The sequence below is a fragment of the Somniosus microcephalus genome, unplaced genomic scaffold (genome assembly GCF_052327205.1).
Source record: "Somniosus microcephalus isolate GS21.2 unplaced genomic scaffold, FLI_Smic_1.0 unresolved_chr1, whole genome shotgun sequence".
Lineage (NCBI taxonomy): Eukaryota > Metazoa > Chordata > Chondrichthyes > Squaliformes > Somniosidae > Somniosus > Somniosus microcephalus.
This window is the reverse complement of record NW_028225179.1, coordinates 22,596,401-22,619,390: the sequence shown is the minus strand read 5'-3', so window position 1 is coordinate 22,619,390 and position 22,990 is coordinate 22,596,401. Positions and strand designations below refer to the sequence as shown.

General features: G+C 46.0%; 1 non-coding gene and 1 pseudogene across 1 annotated transcript; one reads left to right on the top strand and one right to left on the bottom strand.

The window, feature by feature from the left end:
- LOC147094086 (uncharacterized) overlaps nt 1-22,990 on the top strand; it is a 326,695-nt pseudogene that overhangs the window by 10,677 nt on the left and 293,028 nt on the right.
- Nucleotides 22,120-22,207, bottom strand: trnap-ugg (transfer RNA proline (anticodon UGG)). Its single transcript is given in 2 exon segments — nt 22,120-22,155; nt 22,172-22,207. It is a non-coding gene; the product is annotated as a tRNA-Pro (tRNA).

Here is a 22,990-nt window from a genome sequence, read left to right as displayed (position 1 = left end):
ATGGCAGACCAATTAAATACATACTTTGGTTCTGTCTTCACAAAGGAGGACACAAATAACCTCCCAAAGATGCTGGGGAACATAGGGTCTAATGACAGGGAGGAACTGATAGAAATCAGTATTTGTAGGGAAATGGTGTTAGGGAAATTGATGGGATTGAGGGCTGATAAATCCCCAGGGCCTGATAACCTACATACTAGCGTGCTTAAGGAAGTGGCCCTAGAAATAGAAGATGCATTGCGGGTCATCTTCCAAAATTCGATAGACTCTGGAACAGTACCCATGGATTGGCGGGTAGCTAATGTTACCCCACTGTTCAAAAAGAGTGGTAGAGAGAAAACGAGGAATTACAGACCGGTAAGCCTGACATCGGTAGTGGGGAAAATGCTAGAGTCCATTATAAAAGATGTAATAGCAGAACACTTGGAAAAAAGTGACCGGATTTGACAAAGTCAACATGGATTTACAAAAGGTAAATCGTGGTTGACTAAACTACTGGAATTTTTTGAGGATGTAACTGGTAAAATAGATGAGGGAGAACCAGTGGATGTGGTGTATTTGGATTTTCAAAAGGCTTTCGATAAGGTCCCACATAAGAGATTAGCGTGCAAAATTAAGGCACATGGGATTGGGGGTAATGTATTGACTTGGATAGAGAACTGGTTGGCAGACAGAAAGCAAAGAGTTGGAATAAACGGCTCTTTTTCTGAGTGGCAGGCAATGACTAGTGGGGTACCGCAGGGATCGGTCCTTGGACCCCAGCTATTCACAATATATATTAATGATCTGGATGAGGGAACTAGATGTAATATCTCCAAGTTTGCAGACGACACAAAGCTCGGTGGGCTTGTGTGCTGTGAGGAGGATACCAAGAAACTCCAGTATTATTTGGTCAGGTTGGGTGATTGGGCAGAAGCATGGAAGATGCAATATAATGTGGATAAATGCGAGGTTATCCACTTTGGTGTCAAAAGCAGGAAGGCAGATTATTATCTGAATGGCAATAGATTGGGAGAAGGGGAAGTGCAACGAGACCTGGGCGTCCTTGTGCATCAGTCGCTGAAAGTAAGCATGCAGGTGCAGCAGGCGGTTAAGAATGCAAATGGTATGTTGACCTTCATAGCGAGAGGGTTTGAGTACAGGAACAAGGATGTCTTGCTGCAGTTGTACAGGGCCTGTGGTGAGACCACACCTTGAGTATTGAGTGCAGTTTTGGTCGCCTTATCTGAGGAAGGATGTTCTTGCCATGGAAGGAGTGCAGCGAAGGTTCACCAGACTGATACCTGGGATGGCAGGAATGACGTATGAGGAGAGATTGGGTCGATTGGGCTTGTACTCGCTGGAGTTTAGAAGAATGAGAGGGGATCTCATTGAAACGTATAAAATTCTAACAGGGCTACACAGACTAGATGCAGGAAGCATGTTACCGATGTTCATGGATTCCAGAACCAGGGGTCGCATAGAAACATTGAAGATAGGAGCAGGAGTAGGCCATTCGGCCCCTCGAGCCTGCTCCGCCATTAATTGAGATCATGACTGATCATCCAAATTCAGTACCCTGTCCCTGTCTTCTCCCCATATCCCTTGATACCTTTAGCCTTAAGAAATATATCTAACTCCTTCTTGAATACATTTAATGAATTGGCCTCAACTGCCTTGTGTGGTAGAGAATTCCACAGGTTCAACACTCTCTGGGTGAAGAAATTCCTCCTCATCTCTAAGTCTAAGGATAAGGGGTAAGTCATTTAGGACAGAGGCCGTAGGCAGTAGGCCAATTCATTAAATATATTCAAGAAGGAGTTAGATATATTTATTGAGGCTAAAGGGATCAAGGGATATGGGGAGACAGCAGGGACAGAGTACTGAATTTGGATGATCAGCCATGATCTCATTGAATGGCGGAGCAGGCTCGAGGGGCCGAATGGCCGACTCCTCTTCCTATCTTCTATGTTTCTTCTTTGTTTAATCTGAAGAACACATGAGAGAGGGGGAGGGAGTCCCTTTAAATGTAGAGGAGGTGGGTGTCCCATTAAATATGGATGGGTGGGTTTCCCTTTAAATGTGGAGGGGGTGGTTGTCCCTTTAAATGTGGAAGTGGTGGTTGTCCTTTTAAATGTGGAGGGGGTGGGTGTCCCTTTAAATGTGGAGGGGGTGGGTGTCCCATTAAATGTGGAGGGGGTGGGTGTCCCATTAAATGTGGAGGGGGTGTGTGTCCCTTTAAATGTGGAGGGGGTGGGTGTCCCATTAAATGTGGAGGGGGTGGGTGTCCCATTAAATGTGGAGGGGGTGGGTGTCCCTTTAAATGTGGAGGGGGGAGGGGTCCTTTTAAATGTGAAGGGGGAGGGGGTCCCGTTAAATGTGGAGGGGGAGGTTGGGGGTCTCGTTAAATGTGGAGGGGGTGGGGTGTCCCTTTAAATGTGGTGAGGCGGGGCCGCGCATGCTCATTCGGCCCCCTCACCACACCACCAGGCTGCCAGTGCGCCTGTGCGGGGCCTCGTGGGAGTAGACGGAAGGCCGGGCCCGGGGAAAAGGCGGAATCAGCGGCCGGGGTAAAATCAAGTGTTGGGGAATCGATTTAAATCGGGGTGAGGGGGGTAGCGGAGAGCGAGTTTATAAAGTAAAATACGAGAAAAACCAAACCTGGGAGTCGGGGCGGGCGGGACCTCCGCGGATGCCGAGCGGAGCGGATTGATCCGCGCGGAGTGGCGGATTGAGCCGGAGCAATGTGATTCTGATTGACGGGAGTGCTGACCAATAGGAAAAGGGCTGAGCTGGGAGGACTGAGCTGGGCGGCCTGATCCTCCAACCAATGGCGGCGCGGCTAGGGGGCAGGACCTTCCGCCCCAGCGCTGAAGCTGGGGCCCGATTGTGACGTCTTCAGAAGAAGAGGCCCAATCAGGTGGATGGAGGCCCGACCCGGCCTGTGACTGACGGGAGCTCTGACCAATAGGACGAGGGGGGCCTCCAACCAATGGCGGCGCGGCAAGGAGGCGGTCCTCCTCTCCAGCTCAGGAGAGCTGGGCCCGATTGTGACTCGCTGACCCCAGGTGAGAGCAGCTCAGGCAGCACAGAGCTGGGGCTGGAATCTGGGAGAGGGGCCACAGGCAGCACAGAGCTGGGGCTGGAATCTGGGAGAGGGGCCACAGGCAGCACAGAGCTGGGGCTGGAATCTGGGAGAGGGGCCACAGTTAGAACAGAGCTGGGGCTGGAATCTGGGAGAGGGGCCGCAGGCAGCACAGAGCTGGGGCTGGAATCTGGGAGAGGGGCCACAGTTAGAACAGAGCTGGGGCTGGAATCTGGGAGAGGGGCCGCAGGCAGCACAGAGCTGGGGCTGGAATCACGGAGAGGGGCCGCAGGCAGCACAGAGCTGGGGCTGGAATCTGGGAGAGGAGCCGCAGGCCGCGGGCCTGGCAATGGGGCACAAGCTTTACAATACAAGCTTCTTTGAAATGCAAAATTGTTTCCTACAGACAGCCTTGGTCACTCGGCAAAAAAACTGTTTAACAATTCATCATAACTCTCCTGCTTTAGGAGAGGGGTAGAGTGCAAAAGCAAGGAAGTTATGATGAAACTGTGTAAAAGACTGGAGTCAGCTGTGGCTCAGTGGATAGCAGAGTCAGAAGGTTGTGGGTTCAAATCCCTCTCCAGGAATTTGAGCATATCAAGCGAGGCTGACACTCCAGTGCGGTGCTGAGGGAGCGCCGCACTGTCGGGGGGGGCAGTACTGAGGGAGAGCCATATTGTCGGAGGGGCAGTAATGAGGGAGCGCTGCAGTGTCGGAGGTGCCGTCCTATGGATGAGACGTTAAACCGAGGCCCCCGTCTGCCCACTCAGGTGGACGTAAAAGATCCCGTGGTGCTATTTCGAAGAAGTTATCCCCGGTGTTTTGAGCCCAACATTTATCCCTCAATCAACATGACGAAAAAACATTGTCTGGTCATTATCACATTGCTGTTTGTGGGAGCTTGCTGTGTGCAAATTGGCTGCCGCGTTTCCCACATTACAACAGTGAATACACTTCAAAAGTACTTCATTGGCTGTAAAGCGCTTTGGGACGTCCGGTGGTCGTGAAAGGCAGTAAAGAAGGCAAATGGTATGCTGGCCTTCATTACAAGAGGATTTGAATACAGGATTACAGAACTCTTACTCCAATTACATCTTCTTCTTTCTTCTTAGGCAGTCCCTTGGAACCGAGGATGACTTGCTTCCACATTAAAAATGAGTTCTCAGGTGTGAGGGTAAACCGGGAGAGCTTCTTCTCCCCGAGACGGACCCTCTGATATAAAGGGTCGACTGGATCCATGTTTATCTGTAATTTAAACAGTGGTCTGGTCGTCTTCCGAGCTCTTTCCCCTAGAGGAGAGGGTAGAATGGGGGTCTTTAGTGTTAAATGGTTTCACTTGGGTCCATTGCTTCCATCGCATACCCATCGGTTCCTGTAGACAAACACACGTATCACTTGTCATTAATACAGTACATGGCCCCATCCAACGGGGCCCATTCCCTTTCTTCCGATAACTTGCGTCATTACTTGTTGACCTATTCTGGGCAACTCGGCTGGTTTAAGTCCAGCATTCTGCCTTTCTAGATGTTAATCTGTTGTTGGTTCCTTACTTCTTTATTTAGTGCTTGTACCTCTTGATTTAGTTGTACTAAGTATCGCCTTAATCTATCTTGCACTGGTCCTGGTTCTCCCACCCCTCCAGCCAAATCCTCTGGTAGTCTCATAGCTCGTCCTGTAATTAATTCATGGGGGGTCAGTCTGGTCATTCGTCCTGGGGTGGCTCACAGCCTCATTAATATGCTGGGTAATAATTCCGACCATCGCTTCCCTGTTTCTTGGATGGCTTTTGTCAGTGCATTTTTCAGTGTCCTATTTATTCTTTCTACCATCCCCGAGCCCTGGGGGTGATATGGTATGTGGTATTTTTGTGTCACATGTAGCAGCTTACAGATTTCTTTCATTATTTTGCTGGTGAAATGGGTGCCGTTGTCTGAGTCAATTTGCAGAGGCACTCCCCAACCGGGTATAACCTCGGTAGCCAATATTAGTGCAACTGTTTTTGCAGAGCAGTCTCGGGTGGCAAAGGCTTCCACCCACCTGGTAAATTGGTCAATTATTACCAGGCAATATTTCTTCCCCCGGTCCTGCGCTAAGGGGCCGGTGAAGTCAATTTGTAAGTTTTCCCAGGGTCCTTGGGGCCTGGGTTGGTTTGCTACTCTAACTCGACATCTCTGTCCTACATTATTCTTGTGCATATTATACAGCGGTGGCAATATTTCACTACTTCCTGACCTATCTTTGGCCACCACCAGTACTGTGTCAGTAGGTGCAACATGTTACTTCTGCCAGTATGTGTTACACCATCGTATAGCGCCATCAGTTGTTGTCTACAACATTCCGGTGCTGCCACCCTGGTTACGTGGGCCCCATTTCCAAATTCCATCTTGTAATTGCGCGCCAGCTTGTCTCCATTTCTCCTTTTGCTCTTTACTAGTATTTTCTTGCAGCTCCATTATATTCACTTCCTGTAACCCAATGACTATCATGACCATATTTATTTCATTTTTGAACGCGTCCTCTGGTTGCATTTATTCCGCAGTTACTTTTGCGGCTAGATCTGCATAACTATTCCCCATAGGGGCCTGGTGCTGGGGTTCATAGAAACATAGAAGATAGGAGCAGGAGTAGGCCATTCGGCCCCTCGAGCCTGGTCCACCATTCAATGAGATCATGGCTGATTATCCAATTTTGGTACACTGTCACTGCCTTCTCCCCATATCCCTTTAGCCTTAAGAAATATAACCAACTCCTTCTTGAATATATTTAATGAATTGGCCTCCACTGCCTTCTGTGGTAGAGAATTCCACAGGTTCACCACTCTCTGGGTGAAGAAATTCCTCCTCATCTCAGTCCTAAATGGCTTACTCCTTTTCCTTAGACTATGACCCCTGGTTCTGGACTCCCCGGCCATCGGGAGCATCCTTCCTGCATCCAGTCTGTCCAGTCCTGTTAGAATTTTATAAGTTTCAATGAGATCCCCCCTCATTCTTCTAAACTCCAGCAAGTACAAGCCCAATGGACCCAATCTCTCCTCATACATCATTCCTGCCATCCCAGGTATCAGTCTGGTAAATCTTCGCTGCACTCCCTCCATGGCAAGAACATCCTTCCTCAGATAAGGCGACCAAAACTGCACACAATACTCAAGGTGTGGTCTCACCAAGGCCCTGTACAACTGCAGCAAGACATCCTTGTTCTTGTACTCGAATCCTCTCGCTATCAAGGCCAACATACCATTTGCCTTCTTAACCGCCTGCTGCACCTGCATGCTTACCTTCAGCGACTGGTGCACAAGGACACCCAGGTCTCATTGCACTTCCCCTTCTCCCAATCTATTGCCGTTCAGATAATAATCTGCCTTCCTGTTTTTGCCACCAAAGTGGATAACCTCACATTTATCCACATTATAGTGCATCTGCCCAATCCTCCAACCTATCCAAATCATACTGGAGTTTCTCGGCATCCTTCTGACAGCACACACACCCACCGAGCTTTGTGTCGTCTGCAAACTTGGAGATATTACATCTAGTTCCCTCGTCTAGATCATTAATATATATTGTGAATAGCTGGGGTCCTAGGACCGACCCCTCCGGTACCCCACTAGTTACTGCCTGCCACTCGGAAAAAGAGCCGTTCATTCCAACTCTTTGCTTCCTGTCTGCCAACCAGTTCTTTATCCAAGTCAGTACCTTGCCCCCAATCCCATGTGCCTTAACTTTACACGCTAATCTCTTATGCTGGACCTTATCGAAAGCCTTCTGAAAATCCAAATACACCACATCCACTGGTTCTCCCTTATCTATTTTATCAGTTACATCCTCAAAACATTCCAGTAGATTAGTCTAGCACGATTTATCTTTTGTAAATCCATGTTGACTTTGTCCAATCCTGTCACCGTTTTCCAAGTGCTCTGCTATTACATCTTTTATAATGGACTCTAGCATTTTCCCCACTACCGATGTCAGGCTTACCGGTCCATAATTTCCCGTTTTCTCTCTACCACCTTTTTTGAATAGTGGGGTAACATTAGCTACTCTCCAATACATGGGAACTGTTATAGAGTCTATCGAATTTTGGAAGATGACCAGCAATTCTGTCCCTCTAGTGCTACTTGTCTCTCCCAGTCCTCTCTTCACCTTGTTTCTCCTCTCTAATGTTTCATCCTGGTGCCCATCCCTGTCTAATTAATTTAAACCCTCCCCCCACAGCACTAGTTAATCGTCCCATGAGGACATTGGTCCCAGCTCTGTTGTGGTGTAACCCGTCCACCTTGTACAGGTCCCTCCTGCCCCAGAACTGGTCCCTCCTGCCCCAATAATCTGAAGTCCTGCAATATTTCTCTTTCAGGGGCTTATCCAATTCCCTTTTGAAAGCAGTGATTGAATCTGCCTCCACCACCCTTTCAGGCAGTGCATTCCATAAGCACATAAGAAATAGGAGCAGGAGTAGGCCAATCGGCCCCTCGAGCCTGCTCCGAAATTCAATAAGATCATGGCTGACCTGATCCTAACCGCCAATCTACTATCACAGAACCATCTCCTGAATCTAACAGAATTAGACACACGAAATAGGAGCAGGATCAGGCTACACGGCCCCTGGGCCCGCTCCGCTACCCACAGGGCCATGACCGATCCGAACCTAAACTCATGTCCAAATTACTGCCCGCTCCCTGTAACCCTTAATTCCCTTCTTGGAAACTGTCTTATTTCTGTTTTAAATTTATGTAATGATGTAGCTTCTACAGCTTTTTGGGGCAGCATATTCCATGGACCTACCACCCTCTGAGTAAGTAGTTCCTCCTCATCTCAGTTTTGAACGAGCAGCCCCTAATTCTAAGACTATGCCCCCTAGTTCCACTTTCACCCATCATCGGGAACATCCTCCCCGCATCCACCTGATCCAAACCCTTCACAATCTTATATGTTTCAATAAGATCGCCTCTCATTCTTCTGAACTCCAATGAGTAGAGTCCCAATCTACTCAACCTCTCCTCATATGTCCATCCACTCATCCCCGGGATTAACCGAGTGAACCTTCTTTGTACTGACTCGAGAGCAAGTATGTCCTTTCTTAAGTATGGACACCAAAATTGTACGCAGTATTCCAGGTGCGGTCTCACCAATACCTTGTACAACTGAAGCAATACCTCCCTATTTTTATATTCTATCCCCCTAGCAATGAAAGCCAACATTCCATTGGCCTTCTTAATCACTTGCTGCACCTGCATACTAACCTTTTGAGTTTCGTGCACCAGGGCCCCCAGATCCCTTTGTACTTCAGTACTTTTAATTTCTTGCCATTAAGATAATAACTTGCTCGACGATTTTTCCTGCCAAAGTGCATAACCTCACACTTTCCAGTATTGTATTCCATCTGCCAAATCTCTGCCCACTTACTTAGCCTGTCGATGTCCCCTTGCAGGTTTTTTATGTCCTCCTCACTCACTACTTTCCCTCCCATCTTAGTATCATCTGCAAACTTTGATATGTTACACTCGGTCCCCTCCTCCAAATCGTTAATATCGATTGTAAAGAGTTGGGGACCCAGCACTGACCCCTGCGGAACACCACTAGTTACTGATTGCCAGTCTGAGAATGAACCATTTATCCCAACTCTCTGCCTTCTGTTAGATAGCCAATCCTCTATCCATGCCAGAATATTACCCTCAATCCCGTGATTTTTTATCTTAAGCAATAATCTTTTGTGTGGCACCTTGTCAAATGCCTTTTGGAAGTCTAAATACACTACGTCCACTGGTTCATCTTTATCCACCCTATATGTTACTTCCTCAAAGAACTCCAGCAAATTGGGCAAACATGACCTCCCCTTCATAAAACCATGCTGACTTTGTCCTATTAAATTATGATTATCCAAATGTCCTGTTACTGTCTCCTTAATAATGGACTCCAAAATTTTACCTACCACAGATGTTAGGCTAACCGATCTATAGTTTCCAGCCTTCTGTCTACTGCCCTTTTTAAATAAGGGTGTTACATTAGCAGTTTTCCAGTCTGCTGGGACATTTGCCGAGTCCAGGGTGTTTGGGAAAATTATTACCAATGCATCCACAATCCCTACTGCCACTTCCCTCAAGACCCTAGGATGTAAGCCATCAGGTCCAGGTGACTTATTCGCCTTGAGTCCCATTATTTTACCGTGTACCACTTCCTTAGTGATTTTGATCGTGTTTAGCTCCTCCCCCCCTTTAGCCCCCTGTTTGTCCAGTGTTGGGATATTCTTAGTGTCTTCTGCTGTAAAGACTGATATAAAATATTCATTCAGTGTTTTTGCCATCTCCATATTTCCCACCATTAATTTCCCGGTCTCATCCTCTCAGGGACCAGCATTTACTTTAGCCACCCTTTTTCTTTTTATATAACTATAAAAACTCTTACTATCTGTTTTTATATTTTTTGCTAATTTACTTTCATAATCCATCTTCCCTTTCTTAATCAATCTTTTTGTTATTTTTTGCTGTCTTTTAAAGTTTTCCCAACCCTCTATCCTCCCACTAGATTTGGCTACCTTATATGCCCTTGTTTTTAGTCGAATAATATCCTTAATTTCTTTACTTAGCCACGGATGGCTGTCTTTTCTTTTACACCCTTTTCTGCTCAGTGGAATATATATTTTTTGGAAGTTGTAAAATAACTCCTTAAATGTACACCACTGATCATGTATCGTCTTACCCTTTAATCTATTTTCCCAATCCACTCTACTCAATTCCGCTCTCATACCTTCATAGTCTCCTTTATTCAAGCTTAGCACGCTTGTTTGAGATCCAACCTTCTCACCCTCTAATTGAATATGGAATTCAACCATGTTATGGTCACTCATTCCAAGGGGATCCTTTACTAGGACATTTTTAATTAATCCCATCTCGTTACACAGGGCCAGATCTGAGGTTGCTTGCCCCCTGGTCGGTTCAGTTCCATACTGCTCAAGAAACCCATCCCTAATAAACTCAATGAACTCATCCTCAAGGCTGCCCTGCCCAATTTGATTTGTCCAATTAATATGATATTTAAAATCCCCCATAATTATAGATGTTCCCTTATTACAAGCCTCAACTATTTCCTGATTGATACTCCGTCCAACAGAGTTGCCACTGTTCAGAGGCCTATAGACTACGCCCACTAGTGCTTTTGTCCCCTTATTATTCCTTACCTCCACCCAAACTGTTTCATTAACCTGATCTTTTGACCCAATATCATTTCTCTGTATTACAGTGATTCCTTCCTTTATTAACATAGCCACCCCACCTCCCCTTCCTTCCTGCCTGTCCTTCCTGATCGTTAAATAACCTGGTATGTTTAATTCCCAGGCATTGTCACCCTGCAGCCATGTTTCTGTAATGGCCACAAGATCATACCCATATGTAGTTATTTGTGCCATTAACTCATCTATTTTGTTACGAATGCTACGTGCATTCAGATAGAGAACTTTCAAAGATGTTTTGTGACACTTAGTTCCTGCTTTTGCCCTTTTTATTACTTTACCTTTTACTCCATACCTTCTGCCCCTTCCTGACACTTTCTGTTTTTTAATTTCCCCACTGCTACCTAAGTCTATAACCTTCTCTGTTGTCATTTTTATTATTTGCTCTCTAGGAACCTCCCCCCCCCCACTAGTTAGTTTAAAGCCCTCGCTACAGCCCTAGTTATATGTTCCGCCAGGACTCTAGTCCCAGCACTGGCCGAGTGTAGCCCGTCCCAACGGAACAGCTCCCTCTTGCCCCAGTACTGGTGCCAGTGTCCCAGGAAGCAAAACCCATTTCTCCCACTCCAGTCTTTGAGCCATGCATTTAACTCTCTAATTTTATTTGTCCTAGCCAAATTCGCTCGTGGCTCAGGTAATAATCCAGAGATTATTACCCTTGTGGTTCTGCTTTTTAATTTGGCCCCTAGCTGCTCAAACTCCCGCAGCAGAACCTCCTTCCTTGTCCTATCAATGTCGTTGGTACCAACATGGACCACGACAACTGGATCCTCCCCCTCCCACTCCAAGTTTCTCTCCAGTCCAGAGGAGATGTCCTTAATACTGGCACCGGGCATGCAACACAGCCTTCGGGACTCTTGCTCTCGGCTGCAAAGTACTCTATCTATCCCCCTAATGATACTATCCCCTACCACTACAACATTTCTTTTAACTACCCCAACTTGAATGGCCCCCTGCTCCACGGTACTGTGGCCAGGTTGCTCATCCTCCCTGCAGTCCCTGCTCCTGTCCCCACAGGGAGTAAGAGCCTCGAACCTGTTGGACAAGTGCAAGGGCTGCGGCTCCTCCAACACTACCTCCTGGATCCCCGTACCTGCCTCAATTCTAGTCACACCATCCTGACCCTGGCCACGGACTACATCTGAATTAATTAATCTAATTGGTGTGACTACCTCGTGATACACAGAGTCCAGGTAACTCTCCCACTCGATCTGTTCAGTACTTTATTTAAACAGATACTCGGAGCTCTGCTTCACAGGGTGCCGACTGTATAAGTCATTCTCAGTCCCACTACTCCTATTAATAACTCTTTTTGCTGTTAACTGCTGCTTGATACAAACTGACCGGGAAATAGGGAATTTCTCCTCGGTGCTGGGGATCCGACTTGGATTCGGCTGTACCCGATAAATCCACAATGTTATTGTCACTGCCGCTGCACTGGATTAAAGGAAGGGACCGGACCAGAAATGATTTTAAATTATTACTGACAAATCAGGGTAAAAAGCGAAAGGATACAACCTGCTTCTCTGCGGGGTTGACTCACAGCCAGCTCCAGTCTCTGTCTCTCACTTTGTCTCCCGCTTTATCCGTCTGATTGAGAGTCTGTCTTATTCCCCAGCCCTTCATTTGCTGAGTGCAGACCTTCCGACCCGCCTGACTGACTAACTACTGTGAATCAGGGTCAGCCTATTTATGGGCCTGAATGGCCACATTTGTGAGTTGCTGCCATCGCTCTGTGTCACGGGGCTGTCGCTGTCTCTCAGGATGTCAATACACCCACACCCTCGACACACCGCCTTTGATGGTCGGACGCAGGTTTGGTCAGTTTGTACTCGCAAGTCCCTCGGCAGTTTAATGAGGACTTTTTCCCTGTGTGACTTGTGTAGTTTTGATCAGTGAAATGTTTGTGAAAGGGGTCGGAGGAGAAGGATTGAGATTTTCAGTGTGGGACACAAGTGATGGTGTTTAATGGAGAAGTAACACAATCTCTGTCAGTGCAGAAAGAGGCGACTCAGCGATTCACCTTTTCCCTGAACACATCCTCTGACTTGCGGTTATTAAACCGGGCAGGGCTTTCCGTCGTGTAGTGGTTATCACGTTCACCACACACGAGAAATGTCCCTCGTTCAATCCCGGGCGTGAAACATTATCTGGGACTTGCTCTCGATGAATTTCCAGCAGCGAAGAATGAAACCTTTGATTTCATCCCCACCACGAACTCTGTTCCTTTACACTAATTCCATCCCTCTCCCTAACATTTTTTGAGGCTGAACCACACTTTTCGCAACCTTTGTGTCATACTTGACCCTGAAATGAGCTGCCGACCACATATCCGCTGCATAACAGCGACTGCCTACTTCCACCTCCATAACATTGCCCGTCTCCGCCCTTGCCTCGGCTCATCTACTGCATGAAACCCTCATCCATGACTTTGTTACCTCTAGACATGTCTATGTCAATGCACTCCTGGCTGGCCTCCCACATTCCACCCTATGACACTTGAGGACATCCAAAACTCGGCTGTCCGTGTTCTAATTCGCACCAAGTCCCGTTCGCCCATCAACCCTTTGCTCGCTGACCTACATTGGATCCCGGTTAAACAGCGCCTCGATTTCAAAAGTCTCATCCTCGTTTTCAAATCCCACCATGACATCGCCTCTTCCTATCTCTGTAATCACCTCCAGCCCCATAAACCCCCGCAATATCTGCGTTCCTCTAATTCTGCCCTCTTGAGTATCCCTGATCATAATCGCTCTGCCTTTAGTGGCCGTGCCTTCTGTTGCCTAGGCCCTAAGTGATGGAATTCCCTGTCTGAACCTGTTCACCTCGGTACCTCTCTTTCCCACTTGAAGACGATCCTTAAAACCTATCGCTTTGTGCATTCTTTGGGGCATGTGAACTAATTTACCCTTATGTGGATCGGTGTCAAATGTTTTGACTTAAAATACTCCTGTGCAGCGCCTTGGGACATTTAACTACGTCAAAGGCGCTGTAAAGATACAAGTTGTTGTTCTTATTGTTGTTGAGAGCCACCGAGACCCGGATGTACTCTCCAGATAACGAAGCCCCTCGGTCCTGCTCCGAAATTTAGCTGATATTTTGTTGGAAGTTTGACGACAAGAATATGTGTGATACTGTCCATCAGGGCAATAGTAATTGAACATCCTTTATGGAAGATCTCACTCCTGCAGTGTTGAAGTTCGGCGGTTATATTATTCTATATCTTTGTGTGCTCGGTCAGGATTTGGTCAGTGTGCCAATTTCTGTGCGATCAGTAAGGTTTTGGTCAATGGATCAGTTTCGTTGTGTTCGGTCAGGTTGTGGTCAGTGGGTCAGTTTCAGTGTGTTCAGTCAGTTTGTGGTCAGTGGACCTGTTTCTATAATTGTGGATATGATTGTCTGTACGTAATTCCCAACAACGTGTTCAGGTGCTTCCTTGTTTGTGTTCAATAATGTAGGAAGCATGTGAGATTACACATCTTCTCGTTTGTGCCAAAGGCTTAGTCACTGCCTTGAAATCGAATCTATTTCCTGCACATTATTCTTTGCCTGATAGTTGCTGGTTTAACAGTTAAAACTGGACCCAACATCCCTCCCCTCAATAAGTAATACTGTAAAGGCTCTTTTAAAACTCTCATCTGTTCTTGCAACACGATGGCCCTGAGTGCCCACAGGTAACAGCTATTTAGAAGAAAACACCATTTATACCTTCTGCTTCGGTCGAAATATCACACTGCAAAGGCATTGGCTGTTTTAGGGGAGGTTGGAACTCACAACCTCGGCATTTCTCAAGCCTGCACTGTCATATAAGTACCTCATACTGACCGATTGCGCCACTGGAGTCGCACAAGTGCTCATTTACTTGCACATCTCCAGTTGTTTAATAGTGCGGGGGGCAGGAGCCCTGGTTAATGTTGTTTATTGGAGGAGCATTGGCTGGGGTTATATGATAGCGTGCAGCAGAAGTTACTCTCATGCATTCGCGAGCTTGTGAACTTACCAAAGGCTGCACCAGATTTCTGGCGCCATAAGCACAGAACATTTTTACCCAACTTCTGAAATACAGTCGGTAAAATGAGAACCGATGAAAATTTATCACATGCAAAACACAAAAAGCTTTTTAAAGATTTGCCTGTGACTCGGAGTATTTCGGTCAGTCCGAAACAGAAAGTTATCGCTTCATTAATGGCGATTACAACAAACTATTGCACGGTTTAATGAGCTTTGCGTATTTAATAGAATAAACAGTGTTCTAAAAGTTAATGGAACCAATGTCGCACGAATAAGAACATTTATAGATGACAGTTCTCTTCTGAGCTGTTTCTCTCCTTATTTAGAGAGCAACGGTTTCCGAAGTGAAGCGGTTATCACTTCCGTCTAAAGTACATCAGGTCCCCGGTTCAATCATTTCTTGCAGGCAGAGATCAATAAAATATATTAACAGCCGCGCGGTATTCTCCTTTTCTCTATACAGTTCTGTCCACACTGAAACCTTACAGAGACACCGAGAGTGTGAGAGATCATTGCAGGATCCTGCAGCGCTACCTCTGTTAATAGCAACAGTTTGGAGCCTCATTTCAGACGCGGCCACAATCCCATGATTTTGTTTGCTGTTCCCCAACTGCCGGAGTGACTGAGGCCGCGACAGCAGCGAAGTTCAGGCCGCCTGTCCGGCCCCGCTCTCACCCAGCGCCCGCTGCCAGCGAAAAGCAGCGATTGCAGCCTCAGAGAGCATAAACTGCCCATCGCTGCGAAACAAGATATCACTGAAGCAGAGGAGAGCAGAGATTTGCATCTGTAGCGTGTAGGTGAGGATGGTCGAGGTTGATATCGATCGACTCATTGGCCCAGAAATTCGGGTCAGGGGGTTCCCGCGGGTGTAAGCCCCCGACCTGCACTTACCTTGCACGCCGGCCGTGAAGCTGTGGGCCCCCGTGGAATTCCGATCCGGGGCCTGCTCCAGCTTCCGGCGCGCAGTGCTTGTGTATCCCATGGGCGCAGTTAGTTCGAAGCAGCCCCTGGGATCACGTGGGCCATGGGGAGCAAATGGGAGCAGGGAATGCTCCATTCATAAGATTGACAGGAAGACCTGTCAAAAGTTATAAATGCTACGGCCCCAAAACAGCACTAAATCGTCAAATAAATTTGAAAAATCTTCACATTTTTTAAATAAACTATAATTTACATGAAATAACTATTTTATACACTAATGCAAATTTTTGAAAAAAATAATTTCATTTTCTAACGGGGCTAAAAATAAACTTACCTTGCTTTAAAGTATTTAAAAAATAATAAACCTGTGGAAAATATGTTTCAATTTTAATTAGTTCACCACTTACCTTGTAAAAAGCAGGCCTTGTGACTGCTTTTTAAATGTCTAACTTCTGCAGGCTTCCCCTCCCGGGAAAACCTGCAAAAAAGCGTTACTTCGCTGCGCACGCGCAGCCGCTCCTGCGCACGCGTTCGGCCACTGAACCTCTTCGTTCAGGGGAACGGAAGTGCCGGTTTCCCGGGCATGCAGGAAACCGGCACTTCCATTGGGCTTACAGGTGAGTGCCCCGTGCATACTCACCCGTGGAGACCCGAATTTCTGGGCCACTGTTGTTGGAACCGATGAAATTGAATCTCTTTCTCCGGCAGTTGTTGCAGGTTTACGTATGCAAAGTGTCCTCGAGGTGCAATCGACAAGTTTGAAGATGCTGTGTAGGGCAACAAGTTGAAGCATCAGCACAGTAAATGCCGAGAACAAATTAAACAGTAGCTCAAGCTGATGAGCCTTGCACTGACGAAAATCCTGGACGGAGATTTAGAGGAAGCGACAGTATGAAGGGCTGTACTGCAATTCTAACACTTCTCCAAGCACATTCCGGCAAGTCATCGACAGTCAAAAGAGGGCTTGGAACGGGAATGGAACTGCGGCCACACGTGACAGAGCATTGGGAATGTAAAACTGCTGTCTCCAATCGTCTGTTTACCTGAATCAGTCAAAATGTAATGGACAATACATGACAAATCCATTTGAATTTATGTTTGATAACCAGTTGATTGGATCTGTATTCTAGACAGAGTGACACTTAAGTCTACGGGTATGAATCTCGCTTTGGGGATTGTAGATGGAAATTTGCGCAAGGTCCCGCGTGAGCCCTTTTTTAACGTCGCCTTCTAAAATTTGACTTGTGCCCAAAACTTGTTCTAATCCGCCTAAGAAATAATCGGTCAGTACACAAATCATTCTCCAACAATCTCCAGCGTCTTTGGTGGAAGTACAATGCAAGCTGCCATGGAAATATCATGGCTTTAAAGACAATCAATTAAAGTATTTTTTAGCAAACAATCACCTGTGATGGTTGTAGGTATATTGGTGTGTGATGATATTAGATACCAATGTATTTGTGAGTTTATATTGTGTTTGATGTAAATGCTTTTGCACCTCTGTTCGTTATAAATATATTTAGATGTATCTGTATTATTTATTAATGTATTGGGTGGGGGAATCTGTGTCAGTTATGAATTTATTTTTGAGCGCTGCAAATGTCCCGTCCGGCCCCATTCTACCTTCTCATTGCCCCAAGTGGGACACGGCAGAACATCTGTTAGATTCGGATTAAACTTTTCATTTTATTGATACTTAGAAAATTTGAGGTTTTGAAAGTAATAACTTTGCATCCATCAGCCTCTCGGATACCTCTGGAGCGTCCTTTATTCTGTCTGATAGGCCCTGAGCATCCCTAAACCGCTCTAGAAACTCCTAAGCATCCCTTACACTGTCTGTTACTTCCGGAGTGTCCCTTACCCTGCCTGGTACTTCCGGAGCGTCCCTTAACCTATCCGATATATCCGGAACGTCCATTAAACTCCCTGGTACTACTGGAGCGTACCTTACCCTGTCTGGTACATCCGGAGTTTTGCTTAGATATCTGATACATCCGGAGCCTCCCTTACCCTGTCTGGTACAACAGGAGCGTCCCTTACTCTCCTTCAAAACTCCTGAGTTTCCATTATCCTTTTTGATAACTAGTTTGAAAACATTGCATATTTCACCCTTCATCCGCAGCTATGTAATGCTTCCCGTCGCTCATGCTCCTCAACTGTTTAGGGAAAAGCGCCGACTACCAGGTAAACAACCCGAGTTCTTCAGATAGCCTCCCCAGTGCACTTCATTTCCTTAGGAATTTTCTTGTATAATCGGGCTGCGTTGAATCCAAAGGCAGGCCCTGCTTTCGCAGAGCTTGACTGTCGAGCGGTCCCGCGGGTCTAAATGTATCGACTGGCTTCAAGGCACCAACTCAGGTTGGGGCGAATGGAACATGTGCCCCCTGGAACAGCGGTGGCAGCAGAGCACACTTGGCAGTGTAAGTTGGTGAAAGTGAATGTTAGATGCAGGTAATACCGCAGGAAACTTTCAATGAAATTGAAGGAGGAAAGTAAAGGAGAGGCTATTGATTGAGGAAGGAAGAAAAATCTGTGCCGTGTCCAGCAATCGAGCTGAAGTTGCTGCGGCCACAACGCAGAAGTACTAACCCACTAAGCGATCATGGCGCCACACATCAACTACTGCAACTCTGACCACAACAATGTAATGCACGGCACTGCTGAAAAAAGATGGATTGTTGGTGAAGGCCAAAATCAGCACCACCAGAAATTAGGACAGCGGTGAAATTCGACCCAGGCCCCGCAGCGACTGGAGCCTTCACCCAGATGGGAACTAGTGCAGACACAGTGGCATTTAAAAGGATTTTAGCTTTTTCGCACGAGCGTCTTAAATAAAACAAAGGCCCCGTTGGGAGTCGAACCCAGGATGTCCTGTTTATTAGACAGACGCTATGACCAGCTAAGCCACGTGACCGAATCCCGAGACCATGTCTCGCCTCCACTCACTGATGTTAATCAGCTACCGGTCACTGTCTTCTGGAGTCTCAGGCCGTTTTTGTATTTCACCAGCTCTCTTGTCTATTTGCCATGTCTCCCGATGCTGTCTGTATCTCCCGCTTTGTTTATCTCAGTGTCAATCTGTGAATTGATTCTGAATGAATACCTGTATTTCCGTCTTACATGAAATAAATGAGGGCATCAGTCAATTCCTCCTCTTACACTGGGGAACTAATGAGCCAACATTTATAACATGATATTGCTTATTGTGATGCAGCAAATAGAATATTCCAACGTGAAAGATTCAGGTTCAATTCTGTGCAAAAATAAACTTTGACCCCAACGTGTTTGCAAAAGGCCGCCTTTAAATTTGACGTCACAAACGCCACCATTGCACCTCAAGGTGATTCATAACTAATAAACAGAGAAGTCAAGCAGTGAAACGGTATTTGTAAACAGGGTTGTGAGACTGTGGAAAGCACTGGCTCAGAGCAGCAGTTTTAAAACAAGGTTTAAAAACCGGCAGCGTGTGGGCGGAAGGGGAGAGAGAGGCAAGAGAGCCACAAGTGTGATCACCTTGGAAACCATTGGCCCCGAATCTGCTTTAAATCCCCCCTCTGGATTTAAACACATTTAATGTCATATTCACAAATTGATGCATTTGAACAATATATGAGATTTAACACTGTCTCTGATGTAAAATAACTGCTTTATGCATGTGAAATTATCATTGCCGAGATTAAACACTCATTGCAGGGTTAGCGGCTCTTTGTTCTGGGGTGAGATTCTTGTTTTGGGAATTTACAAAAATTTTAAATGCAAAAGATCCCGGGTTCCAATCCCGGGCAGCGCCCTAACATTTTAATAGAACCAGTTCCCCCGGCCTGGAAACATTCCACAAGTCTTCAAATAATACCGGCCAGAAAATCAGCCTGTGTTCAGTACATCACAAGAAAACGGCAATATTATTCTTTAAAGCAGGAATTCAGTCCCAGAAGTGCCGAAACTGTGAGGTAAATATGTAAATCCGTTTATTTACAGAAGCCTAATCTGCATTTTCCACATTGTCAATCTGGGAGCTCGGCAGGACGTGCGGTAAAGGGGACTTTATTCAAGATTGGTTCTGCCGTTTGTAAACAGAAATACTGAAATAAAAGGGATTTTTGGATGACTCCTTTTGGATAATAATGTTAGATCGAGGTTGGTGAGTGGTTATATTCGCAGGACTGCTAATCTGTTTGGAAGATACGTGGCCTGAAAATATTACTTTCCCCAAATAAAAATCTTTTCTCTCCCTGTTTGTTAAAATTCCCCCACTTTCTCAAACTAATATATCACCCAGCTCTAATGGAACAAAGATCGAATCGAGAGCTAATTCCTCCTTCCTCCCTTCCTTCCCTCTGTCCTTCATTCCCTTCCTCCTTGTTCGCGGTTTCCTGCCTCATTGGAAAATGAGCCTGACTTTGATGTTAACTCTGTGATCTATATCCTATCATGGTGTGGAGATGCCGGAGTTGGACTGGGGTGGACAAACGTAAGAAGTCACACAACACCAGGTTATAGTCCAACAGCTTTATCTGAAGTCACAAGCTTTCAGAGCGCTGCTCCTTCATCAGGTGAAGTGGAGAGATGCATAAAGACACAGCTTATATAGTCAGAGAATAATGTCAGATGTTTACAGGTAACCTTTCTAACTGCCATTTATCACAAGGTGATCACCAGCAGCAGCAACCAAGCCACCCCCGGTACCACGGTTGAAACCACAGGGAAGTCCATCGTCAACCTATCCGACCTCACCCTTCAACAAGACGAAATTGAAGCTCACAGCCGAGGGCTCAATTTCTGCCCCACCACCAAAATGGACTCTCACTTCCTCCTTCTGAGATTGGAACCGAATGCGGGAACAGGGGCAAATGATTAGGGAGCAGAAACATAAATTTCTCCTTTAGGAGGCAATGCAATTTCAAAAATATTTATCAACCTTAATGACGAGATTTTCTCTTTTAGTTTCTTTGGTTGAGAGGTAAATTATGGGCGAGAAATCCTCGTTCTTTTCGGCATACTCTCATGGGATCTGAGACCCGGTTTAACATCTTACTAGAAAGACGGCACTACCTCAGTACTACACTGGAGTGTCAGCCTGGATTATGTGCTCAATTCTCTGGAGAGGGGCTTGAGTTTGCTACCGCTGAGCGAGGGCTGACACCTACACTCAGTTCATTTGGCTGGAGTGAAATGTCGGAGATAAAGGGAATAATTATAATGGAGTAAACCTTCAACTTGGCGTCCAGGAAAAACCGGGCATCGTAATCGGCCGCTCGGTAAAGAAACAGCCCGACTTATGTTGCCATCGATTTCATAAGCATTGAAAATCAGGCCTGTCTATAATGGGCGGGGTCGTGGTCAGTTGCGAATCATTCTGGGTCTGTTCGAACCGGGAGTACTCACAGTCCCGGATCATTCTGTGTCTGTTAAAAACGGCAGAGCTCCCAGTCCCGGATCATTCCGGTTTTTTTTAAAGAAGAGCGATTTCAGCTTTGATGACCCAGTTGTTGAGTTTAACAAAATGTGCGAATCCAGCTCACAGAGGACCTGTTTATTCAGTTGAAATATTTTTATCTTTTACTCAACCCACTTCTTTTTTCGAGCAGTTTCCTTGAACCTGCTCACAATTCGCCCCGTAAAAAGAGTTACACCGGCATCAGCGGACGCACAGATTAATGGATAAGACGTTTGACTTCCGTTCCAAATGCTTTAGTTATCAGAAGATTGAAGGTTGGAGTCCTACCACGGTCGTTTAGTTATCTGGGTGACACTTTTTATATTCTGAATCTGGCGTTAAACCGACCATTTTTGACAGTCCCTCACCTGAAGTTGAATTTCTTTCAGGGTAGCTCTACTTAGATGCAAAAAGCAAGAAATGGAATGTCTGAGAGCAGTGTATCGGTGAGAAAAGGTGGCCGAGAGGTTAAGGCAATGGACTGCTAATCCATTGTGCTTTACAAGCGTGTGTTAGAATCCAATCCTCGTCGCTGTTATATTACACGTTTGATGCTGATGCACTTTCTAAGCATTTTACTGAATCTTACTTGAAATACAATTTCCTGAAAATTGCACTGGTGTTGCTGGTCTGTGCCTCTGCATTGCTCATATCCTGTTAAAATTAAAATATTCCAAAAAATTTCTCAACCCACCTTGAATGAAAGTGGAGATGAGATCGCGAATCGGAGACTGAGAACCCTCTCTTCCTTCTTCCGTCCTCTGCGATTGGCACCGAAGGAAAGACTAGCGGCAACACAGGCAAATGATTAGGGAGCAGAAACATAAATTTCTCCTTTGCGGGCAATTTAATTTCAAAAATATTTATCAAACTTAATGACGAGATTTTCTGTTTTTGGGACTTTGGTTGAGAGATAAATAATGCGCGAGAAATCCTCGTTCTTTTCAGCATTCTCTCATGGGATCTGAAGCCCCAGTTTAACATCTTACTAGAAAGACGGCACTCTCGACAGTGCAGCACTACCTCAGCACTGCCCTGGAGTGGCAGCCTGGATTATGTGCTCAAGTCTCTGGAGTGCGGCTTGAGTTTGCTACCGCTGAGCCACGGCTGACACCTAAACTCAGTTCATTTGGCTGGAGTAAAATGACGGAGCTAAAGGGAAAAATGATAATGGAGTAAACTTTCAACTTGGCGTCCAAGATTAAACCGGGCATCGTTTTAGAAACAGCCCGATTTATGTTGCCATAGATTTCATAAGCTTTGAAAATCAGGCCTGTCTATAATGGGCGGGGTCGCGGTCAGTTGCGAATCATTCTGGGTCTGTTTAAACCGGGAAAGCTTACAGTCCCGGATCATTCTGTGTCTGTTTGAAATGGCAGAGCTCACAATCTCGGATCATGCCGTTTTTTCAGAAGCAGAGCGATTTCAGCTTTGATGACCGAGTTGTTGAGTTTAAGAAAATGTGTCAGGGCTCGTCCGGGATTTGAACCCGGGACCTCTCGCATTTTAATCGTGAAATGCCCAAAGCGAGAATCATACCCCTAGACCAACGAGCCGCCGATGTCATTTCCCATTTGCATTGAGTTTCACTGCGCTGGTGCGAATCCAGCTCACAGAGGACCTGTTAATTCAGTTGAAATATTTTTATCTTTTCCTCAATCCACTTCTTTTTTCGAGCAGTTCCCTTGAACCTGCTCACAATTCGCCGCATAAAAAGAGATTCAGCGGCATCAGCGGCCGCATAGACTAATGGATTAGGCATCTTACTTCTGTTGCAAATTCTTCAGTTATCAGAAGATTGAAGGTTCAAGTCTTACAAAGGTCCTTTAATTATCTGGGCGACACTTTTCATATTCTGAATCTGGCGTGAAACCGGCCATTTTTGACAGTCCCTCATCTGAAGTAACGGAAGGCCTGTTGCTTACATTAAGCTGATTGTACATTATCAACATTGTAGATCTTTGTGCACGGGCAGGATAAGCGGTGAACTTGAATTTCTTTCAGGGTAGTTCTAATTAGATGCAAAGAGCAAGAAATGGAATGTCTGAGAACATTGCATCGGTGAGACGAGGTGGCTGAGAGGTTAAGGCGATGGACTGCTAATCCATTGTGCTCTGCACGCGTGGGTTTGCATCCCATCCTCGTCGTTACTGTATTACACGTTTGATGCTGATGCACTTTCCAAGCATTTCACTGAACCTTACTTGAAATACATTTTCGTGGAAATTGCACTGGTGTTGCTGGTCTGTGCCCCTGCATTGCTCATATCTTGTTAAAATTAAAATATTCCAAGAAATTTCTCAACCCACCTTGAATGAAAGTGGAGATGAGATCGCGAA